The sequence below is a fragment of the Chanodichthys erythropterus genome, chromosome 4 (assembly GCF_024489055.1).
Source record: "Chanodichthys erythropterus isolate Z2021 chromosome 4, ASM2448905v1, whole genome shotgun sequence".
Lineage (NCBI taxonomy): Eukaryota > Metazoa > Chordata > Actinopteri > Cypriniformes > Xenocyprididae > Chanodichthys > Chanodichthys erythropterus.
In genome coordinates this window covers 33,366,502-33,381,572 of record NC_090224.1, presented here as the reverse complement: position 1 = coordinate 33,381,572, position 15,071 = coordinate 33,366,502, and the positions used below count along the sequence as shown (strand labels likewise).

Genomic DNA, 15,071 nt, shown 5'->3' with positions numbered 1-15,071 from the left:
GTTAGAAACAGATACAGTGAAACAGGCATGAAATCTGATCACAGATCAATACTCAGCTCTGCTCCGCAGAGACCAGAGAACATCAGATAGTGGCTTGTGGGGTGGAGTGGGGGGTGTCTTAATGCACTTGGCTTGGTACATTGCAGGAGGTGCCCACAAATGCTCACCCAAGCTCTTAAAAGCATGTTTTCTGATTTGGGTGATTGCCAAAATTAGTGTAGAGATCTACTTCTGATGTTTAAAAAGGAATCACAAATAAAAGCAAATGGAAAATGAGAGAAAAAAAGCTAAATAAAGTTGAAAAGAAGTGAAATCTTGCCCCCATATTCAAAGTGGCTCACGTCAATCTAAAGCAGATGACGGACCAAACATTGCGCACAAAGCCATTTGGGCTAATTACATCATTAATTATTCATCAGTACTTGACCAGATCGAAGGCAAACCAGAGCTCTACACATTAGACAGAATAGAGGCATGATTAGCTGTAATCATTGAATGCTTAGTGTCACAGTAAGATATGATGGTGGTCTTTTGTTGCAGCCCTCTAAACCAAAATCAATTACATAAGTGGACACACAGCAATAAGTGAGACACGGGATTCGTAAAATAGGCAAAGGTTTGTGTGTGTGTTATGGATACGGTGGATGGTTGTGTTATCTGATCACTCAAATGCCAATAATCATCCGTGAAAAGAATCAGTGTGTAGTGGAAATATGAGAAGATTATGGCTTTGGATTCTTTGGCAGCTGGAAAATAAGACTTCTATTCCAGAGAAAACGTAGACACCAAAACTAAACATCTAAACACATAACTAAATGAAACTAAACAAAATTCTCTTGCTGTCTGAGGGAAAAAATGCAAATTGTGGATGAGTATCACAACAGTTTTTTGCCATTTAGTTGCTGATGACTGGTCACTGAAAAGGTGGTACGTCCATATAAAGGGACCATCCACAAGCTAACACCACTGTGTCCTCGAGGAAGGCACTTAAACCCGAGCTGATCCAAGGAGACTCTGCCTGTATTATGTTCAAACCAGGCTCATTGGAAAAACATGCTGTGTCCTCTACTTTAAAATCCCAAAACATAAACTCTACATGCAATTCACTGCAGTTTCCAGCTGAAATGAACACTAGTTAACACAAATTACGATTAAAGGAGTAGATTACTTTTAATAAAGACTTTCCTTGTACAATAATATGTTATGACATTAAATCACTTAATAGTAATAATGACATTTATCACTATAGTGCATAAATGAATGCATTTTGTCATTTTTATCACCAGCTATTACCTCATATACTTGTCTTTTCTTATGTAGTAAACTTGTTCGCTAGCTCACCTAGTAAAGCAATGCATGTTTTATCTCTCAATTGATTTTGTTAACACCGGGGCTGGACATTAACACCCGCCAAATGCGGGTAAATTTCAGCAGTGGCGTGTAATGCAGTCACTCCTACTCCTGGCGGGTTGAATTTAATATATACTGAAACATCTGAAATGCTTCCAATACTCATTTTCCACAGAATAGATATACAATACCAGCTGCGCTTTCTTGCTCTCGCTCTCTCTCATCTCTCTCATCTCTCTGACAGTGAGTTGACACACAAACCCACCTCCCCTCATTGGCTTATTTCATTTGCTCTGGGTGAATATTGTTGGTTTTAAAGGGCTTGAATTTCGACCTGGGACAGTACATATTGCACACAATTTTACCCATTCCCGCAGATTTTGCGCTCACACCCAAAGTGTGCGCACATAAAGCCGTCTCTCAGCACTAAATTTAGTTCTTTTTCGATGCTTATTGTGCTTAAACAGTCAAATACACACAATATAATGTCAAAATTCTGGTCTTAGTGAGTATTCATGTAAACACAGTCAGTTAAGTTTTAAGTGAACATAAACAGTTGAGAAAGAAAACACATGTGTAACAATATATTGGATCTGTGTGTCAGGTCTTAAAGTGACAGCAGCCTAATATACCTGCTGCCAAAATATGAGATAATATAAAAAATATCTATAGTATATGGCAGTTTTTTCCCATGGTATTGATGTCAAAACAACCAATGTTTTATACGTTGTCAGGTTCATTTGAATTTTTTTTTTCGGGTAAAACCGAACATGCTTTAAGAGCCACTCACTGAACATTTCACTTTGAAATGTGCAAGAAACAACATAATATCTTATTTTTTCAATGAGTCTGGGTTAATACTTTATGTAGTTTTGGATGAAACCGGCAGTCAAATTACTAATAAGTAATGTGTAGATGTAATTTGGTTTAAAAGTAGCCCATGTGTGTTATCACATGCTTCATAAGTTTGCAAAAAATTTGGCTTAAATGTAAACACTTACAATCTTGAATCAGACTAACATACTTGTGATGTTCAGTTTATTTTAATTCTCATTTTCATGTGTTTGGTCATTATAGATTACACATTGCAATAATACTCGTACTCAAGTTTGGACTGGGTCCCAAAACAGCAGTGTGAATGGAAAACGGACTGAAACTAAAGTGGATCAATTCCAAGGTCCATCACTCACTTTTTGCTGCACTAAGTTGGTTTGACTTCCCAATTCAGTTTGTTTATGTGTTTATGTGAATGCTGTTTGGTTGCAGATACTTGCTCTGCTTGAAAATGAGATGGATAACAATATGAAAGTGTTAGTCTGGAGTTCAGTACAGTTCACAATTGATATGAAAGCGGTTATATGATCCCCATTTTGGTTCCCAATTCAAGTTGAATTTCTTCTAGTTCACATTACTTGCATCTTTTCGCAAATGCTGTTTTGTGAGTGTTAAGTTTTGTCAGCAAAACCAAAGGGACAAACACATGAGTAAAAACATGAAGTGAACAACGCTTTCCATTTCTAGCGCTTTCCCCCTCTTGAGTCATTACCTAGTAACAGTGGTAAACAGCTGCCGCTAGTGCTCAAGGTGAAACTCAAATGCAGCATGATTCGGAGCCAAATAAATACAATGTGAAAAGAAACATGAGGGAGATGGCGGGGGAAGGCCGTATAATTTAACTTGTGTACCATCCAAGAAATCGAACAAAGTGTGAAAACAGCCTGAAAGGGCCAGAGTTGGGTCTTTTAAAAAGGACTTAAGTGAAAACAATAAACAATGACTCCATTTTTAGGCCACTGTTTCTGGAAAATTCCATTCTAAATAATAAACTATTTCAAGCGGTCCTGAAAGTCTCTTACTCATCAAACGTCTGTCTGTTCCTCCATCTCGCTTGCTCACCGGACCGAGGAACATGCATTGTCACTCTCGTATCATAGAGAGATGTAACCGAAACTCTCTCCTAGGGTCATGCTCTTACCCCTTACATCTAAAAGCCTGTAAATGGTAGAGCAAAAACCACCGAAACTGAGAAACACGATCACAGAGCACACAAGTGCGAGAAAGAGAGATTTTCGCTCTGAGGTGGGGGTCTGTCGAAGTTGCCTGCCACCATACGGGGTTAAATGGTGTGGAACAGGTTTGGCGCAGAGCGACACATTGTTGGGCACCTGTGCAAACAGCACAGCCCATCTGAGCTCAGTGAGTCGCTGCTGCCTAATAGCTATCGATCATTCTCCTTCAGCAGACACACACACACCTCTGTTAGAGGCTCTGACACAGGCTGGCAGTTAAAAAAATCAAACAGGCCCTGTGAATTATACAGGCAGGAGGGGGGACGCCAGTCTGTCAGATGTCAGAATTAGGCCCAAATGAGCGTCTGGATCTCAGCTGGACTTTTCCAGCGCAGTGGGCCTCTAGTCCAAAGAGAACAAGGTAATGGGACTGGGGAGGAGGTCAGGTTAAGAGAACATTCACCTGTAAGCAGACAAACTGGAAGGAGGCCAGTCGCAGAGGTCGTCAGATCTGGGTTTGAGCGCTTGGCAGCCTCACAAAGCTCCGCATTGTGGCCAAAAGAACCTGTTGTGTGTGTGCGCATTTTAAATAGACCCGTTGAAGTTTAACATGTCGCAAACATAAGGGTGTGGTGGATTTCACGTAAATACTAGTGGACACATTCGGTTTTGTGAACGAAATTAGCAAGACACATAACAGACCAACATACAGACATGTACACTCAGACATTACATACAATAAATCTATATGAAAAAAAAAAAAAAAAAAGAGAGATGAAATCCAAAGATTAGACCTCTAATGCAAACTGAGATTTCCACTTTTGGCAGTAACTGACAGGTATACAGGCCACCAAGCAAACATTTTTTCCAGGATTCGCAATTATATATTTATAGTGTTCAAAGGTTTGGGGTCAGTACTGTTTTTTAAATGTTTTTTTAACTGCTCACCGCGGCTGCATTTATTTCATTAAAAATACAGTAAAAACAGTAATACTGTGAAATATTCTTATTTGTTTTATTTAATGTTATAGTTTTATTTATTCCTGTGATGGTAAGCAGCCATTACTCCAGTCTTCAGTGTCACATGATCCTTCAGAAATCATACTAATATGCTGATTTGCTGCTCAATAAATGTTTATTATTATTATTATTATCATCATCAATGTTGCAAACAGATATGCTGCTTTATATTTTTCAATTCTTTGATGAATTGAAATTTCAAAAGAACAGCATTTATTTGAAATAGCTTTTTTTGCATCATGTAAAAGTCATTACTGTCACTTTTGATCAACTGAATGTCCCCTTGCTGAATAAAAAAAGCATACTATTTTGAAAAGTATTATGTATATTCCTAAAACATGATGTTCCAAACCTCTTTGACTGTTTCACAAAAGAAAATATTTTGAAAAATGTATCAACTGTCTGTTTCTGTTTTCTGTCCTCTTCTCTTATATCAAAATCCTCCGGTGTTTCTATTTAAAATTTCTAGTTTTACATTTCTAATTTGTGGTCCTCTGCACTCCCGCGTTCGTCAATACGTCATTCGTCGGATCAGAGGTTACTCTTCCGCTGTAAGTCGACTTGCGTACGGATGTTTGTCGGAAGCTGGTTATAGTTTATAAAGTTGTAAATATGGGTATTTTTCTTACAGAAACACATCGCTTCACTTCAGAAGGCCTTTATAAACCCCCCTGGAGACGTATGGATTACTTTTATGATGGATGGATGCACTTTTTTTGGGCTATAAAATTGTGAACCCCATCCATTATAAAGCTTGCAAGAGCAAGAATATTTTTAATTTAACATATTGTGTTCATATGAGACACCTAGGATGGCTTGAGGGTGAGTAAAGCATGGGATAATTTTCATTTTTGGGTGAAATATCCCTTAAAGAAAACAATTTGTTGCGGTGTTTGACAGGTGTTGATACTGACGGGTCTATTATCGTGAAGTCTAATTCCCTCATTCCACATTTCCTTGAGATTCAGAGGGCATAAAGCATTTCCCAGCGTAAGTTACAGCTCAATGAAGGCATCACTGAACCGAAACAATCAACAAGAAACAGAATTCCACAGTGTCAACCTGAGCCTCGATTAATCAAGATGTTTTAACGACAGTGCTAATAAACTCAGAAAGCGCACTCCCGCTCACCTCCTCCACGCCTCCGGGGAGACTTCGGGGAATCACAGTCTGTTTTATAGCTTTATTAATTAAAAAAGCCTGCTGAGATAACTCTCAACATGTCATCAAACAGAGATGAACGGCAGCTCGCAGACGTTTCACATTGGCGTTTTTTCGACCTGATGGAGAAGGGCGCATGCTGATGGATGAAAAGTCCTGCTGTCAGACAATATTGATAATATAACAGCACTGTCTGTGGCCATAAAGAGACACGAAGGTGACAAGCTGTAGCGCATCCATCCTGGCAATTCACACACACACCAATGACCAAATGATTTGACATAATATTTCAACCTTTTATGTCGCACAATGAATCAGAGATAAAAGGCTGAGCTGACGTTTAAATCTGCTTTTTACAATATCTTACTGACATGGAAAATTATAAGTAGAAGTCTCAAGAATCCATTTCAGGATCTAAAATATGATCGGGAACACATGTCCGTGTTTAAAACACTTCATATGTCAGATCATATTTTAACCAGCGCAGAGAAGTCTGCAAGGTCTATAAACTATAAAAAGAAATGAACTCACAGTTCACTTGATTTTCATTTTAGTGCTTCACAAAAAGTCATGATAAAATAGAGCAATAAGATCAATCCACTGAGGTAATACTGACCTTTAGATGTGGCGATTCTGCTCCAGATCTTTCTAAAATGGCACCACCATTAATGCGCTATAATTGGTCTGTTTTAAAAGGGTCAGGTGACTCTGAGCAGGGCCGCTTGTAAGTAATGCTTCAGGGGTATCATCAAACACTGAAATAAAGCAAACAACATATAGAGGGAATTAAAAAGTCATTTATTGCTATTCCAGTACTTGCTTAACAATGTGAGCACATAATCAATGGCCAAATAAGAGTCTTAAGGGTTCAAATGGGAATACTGTTATACTGGTCTTTATGTTGTTTATGTTAATGAGACTTAGCTTTGGCATAACCAAGGTTTTTCCTTCATTTTAGGACATTATAATCAGTTCAGGGTCATGGCCTTGGTCGGCACAAAGGTTTGTTTCAACTGGGTGGAGGTGGCAAATGTCACCTCGCGCGACTGGGAACATTTGTCGCATGTAGCATAAACAATGAAAGTACTTTGACAAACTGGATGTGGGTGAATTGAGGTGCTAATTTCAGCCGCAGGCTATGCTTAATTCATTTCTGTTCATCTGAGCCCCCTTTGCCCATGTCAATCAGTTTGTCACTCTCTGCGGCTTAATTAACCTGTGGCGCTGTCTGCGTTTGTGTGCGTGTTACAGCTCTGACTAAAGCACAGTTTTAAAGGCTGTGCTTTTCGTAAAATATCAGGTGAAACAGTGGAAATATTTTTTTACAAAGTTAAAATGCCAATGAAGGATATAACAATGATTACAATAAAAACAATGATTTAAAGGGATAGTTAACCCAAAAATGAAAATTCTGTCATTAATTACTCACCCTCATGTCGTTCCAAACCTGTAAGACTTTCGTTCATCTTCGGAACACAAATGAAGATCTTTTTGATGAAATCTGAGAGATTTCTGTCCTCCATTGACAGTTACACAACTTTGACACAAAGTTCATAAAGAGATCGTAAAACTTCCATATGAATTGAGCTGTTTAGTCCAAACTTTCTGAAGAGACACGATCGCATGATGAACAGATTGAATTTAGGCTTTTATTGGAACAACACAAGAGTGAGTAATTAATGACAGAATTTTCAATTTTGGGTGAACTAACCCTTTAAAATATATGTAAAAATACTTTAAAGAAAAACTTTCATTTGACTTTATTACAAAGTGTACTTAAGTGTGTTAAAGGTGCCCTAGAACCAGTTTTTACAAGATGTAATATAAGTCTAAGGTGTCCCCTGAATGTGTCTGTGAAGTTTCAGCTCAAAATTCCCCATAGATTTTTTTTATTATTATTTTTTTTAACTGCCTATTTTGGGGCATCATTAACTATGCACCGATTCAGTGCGCGGCCCCTTTAAATCGCACGCTCCCTGCCCCCCACCCCCCGAGTTCTCGACTATAATACAGTGCATTTACATAGTTCACACAGCTAATATAACCCTCAAATGGATCTTTATAAGATGTTCGTCATGCATACTGCATGTATGCGTCGGATCATGTGAGTATAGTATGTATTTGGATGTTTACATTTGATTCTGAATGAGTTTGAGGCTGTGCTTTGTGGCTAAAGCTAACATTACACACTGTTGGAGAGATTTATAAAGAATGAAGTTGTGTTTATGAATTATACAGACTGCAAGTGTTTAAAAATGAAAATAGCTCTTGTCTCTGTGAATACAGTAATAAACGATGGTAACTTTAACCACATTTAACAGTACATTAGCAACATGCTAACGACACATTTATAAAGACAATTTACAAATATCACTAAAAATATCATGTTATCATGGATCATGTCAGTTATTATCGCTCCATCTGCCATTTTTCGCTATTGTTCTTGCTTGCTTACCTAGTCTGATGATTCAGCTGTGCACAGATCCAGACGTTAATACTGGCTGCCCTTGTGTAATGCCTTGAACATGGGCTGGCATATGCAAATATTGGGGTCATACATATTAATGATCCCGACTGTTACGTAACAGTCAGTGTTATGTTGAGATTCGCCTGTTTTTCGGAGGTCTTTTAAACAAATGAGATTTACGAGCCCGATCACACGAAAATGCGTATCAATAGTACGAGTTTGTAATCTCGTAGAATATATACGCCAAAGATGAGTTTTGGCGTGCTTATGGTTCACAGTTTTTCGCGTGCATATGATACGCACTTTATGGCGTATTATACGTACGAACCCCCCACCCCCATCCTACCCAAGAGCGTATCATATACATGCCATAACGTGCATATCATATGCACGCAAAAAAAAATTCTGTACCATAAGCACGCCAAAACTCATTTTGGCGTATATATTCTACGAGATTACAAACTCATACTATTGATACGCATTCTCATGTGATCGTGTTGGATTTACACAAGAAGGAGGAAACAATGGAGTTTGAGACTCACTGTATGTCATTTCCATGTACTGAACTCTTGTTATTCAACTATGCCGAGGTAAATTCAATTTTTGATTCTAGGGCACCTTTAAGAAACATTGTCATGAAAGTGTAATTTCTTTAAGTACTCTTAAATGTCCTTTTATTTCTTTATATATTATTATATTATCTGCAAATACTGTATTTAAATATACTTTAAGATATGATGTACACTACAAGTGCACATTCAATACAATTAATCGCACATCGTTTACAAGGTTTGTCTTGTGACCCTCATTTATGAAATGAATGTAAACAGAAATTTGGCAGTACGGTCGTTTCCACTCAAAACTTGGCGTTTATCAACATGGACGTGAGCGGTGGCTACGATCAAATCTCATGTCAGGTTTCAGCTCGTGTACAGTTAAGCGTGATCTTGTGTAAAGCATAGTAATTTCGGTGGAAAATTGTTATGAGAGCATTTTGACTGGCATGAAAACATATGAAGCCAGTAAGCCACAAAAATTCCATTGACGCATTGTTGGCGTGTTGCTATTTTGAGGCAACTGAAAACGACTGTGCCATTGACCAATAAAAACCTGATTAAAGTCAATGCCACAATATTTTTTTATTTAAAGAGTGGATTAGTAATATGCACCCATAGACGGGTGCACAACATGCATACACTCTGCTTGTTACACACACAGGGACACACAAACATGCCAAATATTAAAAATAAAATGATTATGTTAAAGGTTATTATTGTGTGCATAAAGATAAAAATGCTTTGGTGGAATCCGGCTTGTCCCATAGATGGTCTATTCGCGCGCTTTAACCTCGCGCTCGAGCAGATCCGTTTCCTTGCTAGAGAAGCGTTCCGTTTTTCCGCTTGCAAATTCCGCCATGTAAAATAACACAACTGCTTTTTAAAGCGAAGGGGAGATGAGACTCTGATTGGTTTATTGCACGTTACGTCCAAAAAACACCCATTACTCATTAAAAGAATAGGGACAACCCTTTTAGACCATGCGCCGGGCGCGCAGACCATTTTCCCCATCATTAAACTAGCAAAAGTGGATTTGGACAACCCCTAAGTGCACATGCTCCATGCACTTCAGAACAAGCGCTTAGATCATTAAAATAGGGCCCATAAAGTCAGAATTGCATGATATATAGTCACAATTGTGAGAATAACATGCAATTGCGACTTTATATTGTGTAATTATGACTTTATAAGTTGTACTTGACTTTATATCTCTCAATTCTGAGCAAAAAGTCAAAATTGTGAGATAAAAAGTCGCATTATCTTTTTTTTTTTTTTATTTTGTTGCAGAAACAAGCATCCATGATATAGCCTATCCATAACATTAATAAAGTATTTTCTTATATTAAAAACTAATAATAATAATTAAATCTATAATAATTTAATTGTTTGCAGTTACAAGCTTAACAGGTATTTTTGGTATACTTAATCTTGGCCGGTTTTTCCATGTCGTAAACTCAAAAGGGAATGCTTCTGAGCTACGAATTTATATGGGCGTGATATTTAAATGATGATTGTTTTTAGCTGCCACATTTATCAGCGTCCAATTATTATATGCTCATTCAGAGTCGTCACTTTCCCACTCAGATTCCAGCACCAAATTGAAAAAAAATTGCATTTGTCTCCTTGATAATCTAGTTGCATCTTCTGCAGATGATCTTAACCCATCCTCATATGCTGTGAAATATGACTATGTTTGAAATTGCGCTTGTGCTGCTAAAAGCATTTATGATTCGGGCCTAATATTTACACAGGAAACATTCAAAATATTCAGTAAAAAAATATGTAGACAAATGCAAGCTCACACATTGGCCCGGCCAGGGAACTTGACCACATACAGCTTTAAGGAAGTGAAAATGTAGTGATGTTGGCTGCCTCATCTCCTGTCACTTGTTGATAGAGACATGCTGCGGAGAGCAAAGAGCTGGATTGGCACGTCCTTTTGCACTCAGAGGAGTGCTGTGGGACATGCTGAGAAACAGCTGTCCCGTCTCCTTCATAACAGTGCCTTTAATTATGTCTGACCTACAGAGAAAAGAAGAAACCTGCCACGACCTCAGCAAAGCACAGCGCAGTCACTTTCCCCAATAACACCAACTGACGATTTCATAATTCAAGCAAACGAGGTGGAACGGTGAATGAATATTAAGACTGGTACAATGTTTTCACAACTGCTTTCCTGTTATTATTTTTGAGTTGTTGATAAAAGCTATGAAAAAAAACATACCGTCCACAAGGACGCAGCTGGTTGAGAAAACAACCCGTAGAGGAACCTGCCTCTTTTTTCCTCTCTGTCAACAGCTGAAACAACAGCAGTTCTTGGAGGGAAAGCCTTTGTGTTATTGGTAATCATTCTGAAACCGGGCCAAGCAAAAGAAACTGAGCCATGCGTCATAAGGTTCCAACCTACAACCTCTCAGCCTACACACCAGCGGCACTCTCCCTCAGCGCAAGACCATGGGCCCACAAAAACCCTCTCTGGAGAATTTACTCGCTTTGACTAAAAAGAGTCATTGTTTCTATATAAAACCAGTGATTACCACCACAATGTGCACATACACTATAAAGGTTCCAAAAGATGGATGCCATAGAAGAACCATTTTGGGCTCCCCAAAGAACCTTTCAGTGAACAAAGTACACTCTAAAAACAATCCCAAGTTGGGTTTAAAATGGACAAACCCAGCAATTTGGTTGTTTTAACCCAGCGGTTGGGTTAAAGGTGCCATCGAATGTTTTTTTACAAGATGTAATATAAGTCTAAGGTGTCCCCTGAAAGTGTCTGTGAAGTTGCAGCTCAAAATACCCCATACATTTTTTTTAATTAATTTTTTTAACTGCCTATTTTGAGGCATAATTAGAAATGTGCCGATTCAGGCTGCGGACCCTTTAAATCGCATGCTCTTCGCCCCCTCCCGAGCTCTCGACTCTATCACTGCATAAACATAGTTCACACAGCTAATATAACCCTCAAAATGGATCTTTACAAAGTGTTCGTCATGCAGCATGTCTAAGTTTGAAACTCACTGTATGTCATTTCCATGTACTGAACTCTTGTTATTCAACTATGCCGAGGAAAATTCAATTTTCAATTCGATGGCACCTTTAAATGTTTGCCCAACATACTGGGCAGTTTAATTTAACCCAACTATTGTTCAAAAATGACTATATGGCTGGCTTAAAATGAACCCAAAATAGGTTGAAAATTAAAAATCAGACATATAATTACTAGAGACAACAATAACAATCAAAAGGTGAACATTTATTAATAAGCAATTTAATAAATGTTTTTTGATTAATTATTATTAATTAAACTGATTAATAAATATTAATCTCCAGCATATTTTGGGTTCATTTTAAGCAAGCAATGCAGTAATTTTTAAACAATAGTTGAGTTAAATAAAACTACCCAGCAGGTTGGGTAAACATTTAACCCAAACACTGGGTTAAAACAACCCAATCCATGTCCATTTCCAACCCAACTTGGTTTGTTTTTAGCCCGGTATTTTTTAGACTGATCAATGCCAATACAGAACCTTTATTTTTAAGAGTGTATGAGGGCTTCCAAACAATGAGTTATAGTCAAGTGTGTGTGTGTTATTGAGCAAAAAACAGTTGGGGGTGGTGGTGTGTTCACGCTGTGTGACAGAAAACGCTCAGGAAGTTCACTCCTCTCACGTGGGCACTGGGTTTTCTGGAAAGAACAAACCAACACAATGGAGTTCCACTAAAACTGTTTTCAAGGCAACGGATTTCCTGCCTTGTAGTTGTAGTAAGGATAGCCATATAGAGATTGTATATGTGCCCGAGCAGATAATGAAATTGATATAAGGCTAGTGCCGAACGACTAAAAAGACAAACATGACATTCTGTCTTATCAGAGTTAGCCTGAGCATAAACAGCCTCTGTTGATAGGGAGAAAAAAAAAAACAGGATGGCGTAGGTGGCAAAAAGAAGAGGAGAAAGAGGAAGAGAGTCCATATTCTGCACAAACACAATGGCACGGGTCACACCCCCACTTCAGTTCAGCTGGGCTGCAGAGAAGAATATGAACAAGAGGAGAAAAACAGAATAACAATACAGAATGTGTTTCTCCAATATGAGGGTCAATGACAAATAAAAGAGTGTCCACAAAAAGAACTTTTAGGAATCAAGTTTAAAGCACACGTGTCACCATTTTTATTGGTTTGTTTTATTTGGTTTAGAAAAACTACAATTTTCAAGAAAAAATTCAATTTAATGAGTCTGTCATGTGGTGAAACCATCATATAAAATGTAATAACATATTTCCTCACACCTTGAATATACCAGAGTGTACACAATCATCTAAATCATTGTTTTCAAAAATAAAATGGAAATAGGAATACATTTTTCAAGGAAAAGTATTTTTATAGATATAATGAATTATTAAAGGGGACTTATAATGACCCCTTCACAAGATGTAATATAAGTCGCTGATGTCCCCAGAATGTGTGTGAATTTTCATTTCAAAATACTTCCCAGATAATGTATTATAGCTTGTCAAATTTGCCCCTATATTGGTGTGAGCAAAAACACGCCATTTTTGTGTGTCCCTTTAAATGCAAATGAGCCGCTGCTCCCGGCCCGCTTTCCAAAAGAGGGCGGAGCTTTAACAGCTTGCGCTTCGGTTTCTCAACAACAACAAAGCTGGAGAATCTCACACAGCCAAAATGAGGATTGTCAGTAATGGTGTTCAGCCTTACATTGTTCAAACTGGAGTCGACACTGATGGAGAGACTCAGGAAGAAGTTACAACTTTTAGAATGAAACTGGACGTTTCTGAATGATTAGTGGATACATTTATGTAGTTGCTGTGGAGTTGATTCAACTCATCGACTAGCATGTGCCTTCATGTTAATCTTTTGTGTAAATCCAGCGTTGAATTGACCCTCGTTTGTGAAGAAATCCAGTGTAAAATTCCTCTTCTCTGAAGCAGCCCAACATGGCCTCAACCCCTTTGTTGCATGTTCTCGGGGGCATATTTAGGGTTAGTGACATCACAAACCCGGCAAGAAGCTCGTTGTAGTCCCTACCAGCCGTTTTTTGTAGTCCATAAACAGCAAATTCTTTAAAAGAAAATATCTCCCTTTGCACTGAACTTTGAGCATCATAACTTTGCAGATGTTGTTTAAACAGCAACATTACACACTAACTAAAGTTAAAAAAAAGTGAAATCATAATCAACCACCCATTTAATTCATTATTATCATTAACGTTCTGAGGGTTTTGGACCACATGACATTTTACAACCTGAACTAACCTTGCTTAGTAAAACAAAATCATCTTATTATCAAATTATCTGAGCCTTACGGAGGGACTGCAGGGGTTATGTTTTTTTTCTCTATGTTGGTTGCACCACATGATATAATAAAATATTAATAAGCTGTGTACAGCAGTAAAAGTTGGACTAGGCACTGTGCAAATAGAGTTTAGGACTCAGATGACCTCAGTGAAACCCAAAAAATCTGGACATCACAAAATAACAACCAAAGCACATAACACTCCTTCCACACATGGCAGAGGAAGATGTTATCATATACCACATTACCGCAGCTAGTGTCTCATACTGCTGCCAACTATGTGGTGGGCAAAACGGCTGCTAGACTTAAGCTGTGGGTCTGCGCCAGTATTTTTTCAGCCCCTGGTGAAGAAGTATAATAAATACCCCAAGCACATCAATCCAAAGATTTCCAACCACTGTCCGCCACATTTCCGCCATATGCCCGCCTGCAGAATGATAAATTACATTTTTCTTAAAGGCTGTGCTACCCTTCAACTTAACAGAATCACTAAAAAATGGAAGAAGACTTCATAGGAGACATCAAACATAATGCATCTTATATAGGTAGTCAATATGATGTACCATAGTATGGTCAAACGGTCCAGTGCATTTATGTGTTTCTACAGAGCATTCTGCAGCTTCATATAGCTGGACTTTCTGACATGCCATATTCCGCACACAGTATGCTTGCTTTTCTGTTAAAATTAACAGTGGTTTGTGAATGTAGACACTTTAATAACAAATAATTTATCAGGAGCGTTTATGCTGGGATGTGTAGGTTATGCAGTGACATGTAACTTGAAACTATTTCAAGGAACTCTATTTAAAAGGGGTAGCACGTCTCCTTATAGCTTTACCCTGGAGTTGGTTCTCCCTCAGCCTATGGTGGCCACGATATAAATATTTTTGGCCACATGTCATGTGCAGGGCTCCATACTACAGGGACATTAATGTGCTACATTTATTTTTTAAAATTCATTTTTAAAAAATCATTTAAATTCCACTGTACACTGCGTTCCAAATTATTATGCAAGTGACATATCTGTAAGGTTTCAGTACAATAATTCAGATTTAAGTTTTTATAAGAAAATGTCTGTTGAAAATGTTTATCCATGTCTTTTTAGATAACTGGTATCAATCTCAGACAAAATAATTTGCCATGTTTATGGAAACTCTACTTAGAGGCTGTTCCAAATTATTAAGCAAGTCAC

At 38.0% G+C, this 15,071-nt stretch overlaps 1 long non-coding RNA gene across 3 annotated transcripts in view; it reads right to left on the bottom strand.

Annotated features, from left to right (window-relative positions):
* Window positions 1–15,071, bottom strand: part of LOC137019379 (uncharacterized) — a 74,891-nt gene that overhangs the window by 52,804 nt on the left and 7,016 nt on the right. For all 3 annotated transcript variants that reach the window (XR_010895004.1, XR_010895003.1, XR_010895005.1), the window contains one exon: window positions 6,157–6,295. This is a non-coding gene — a long non-coding RNA (uncharacterized lncRNA). The remainder of the gene's footprint in view (window positions 1–6,156; window positions 6,296–15,071) is intronic.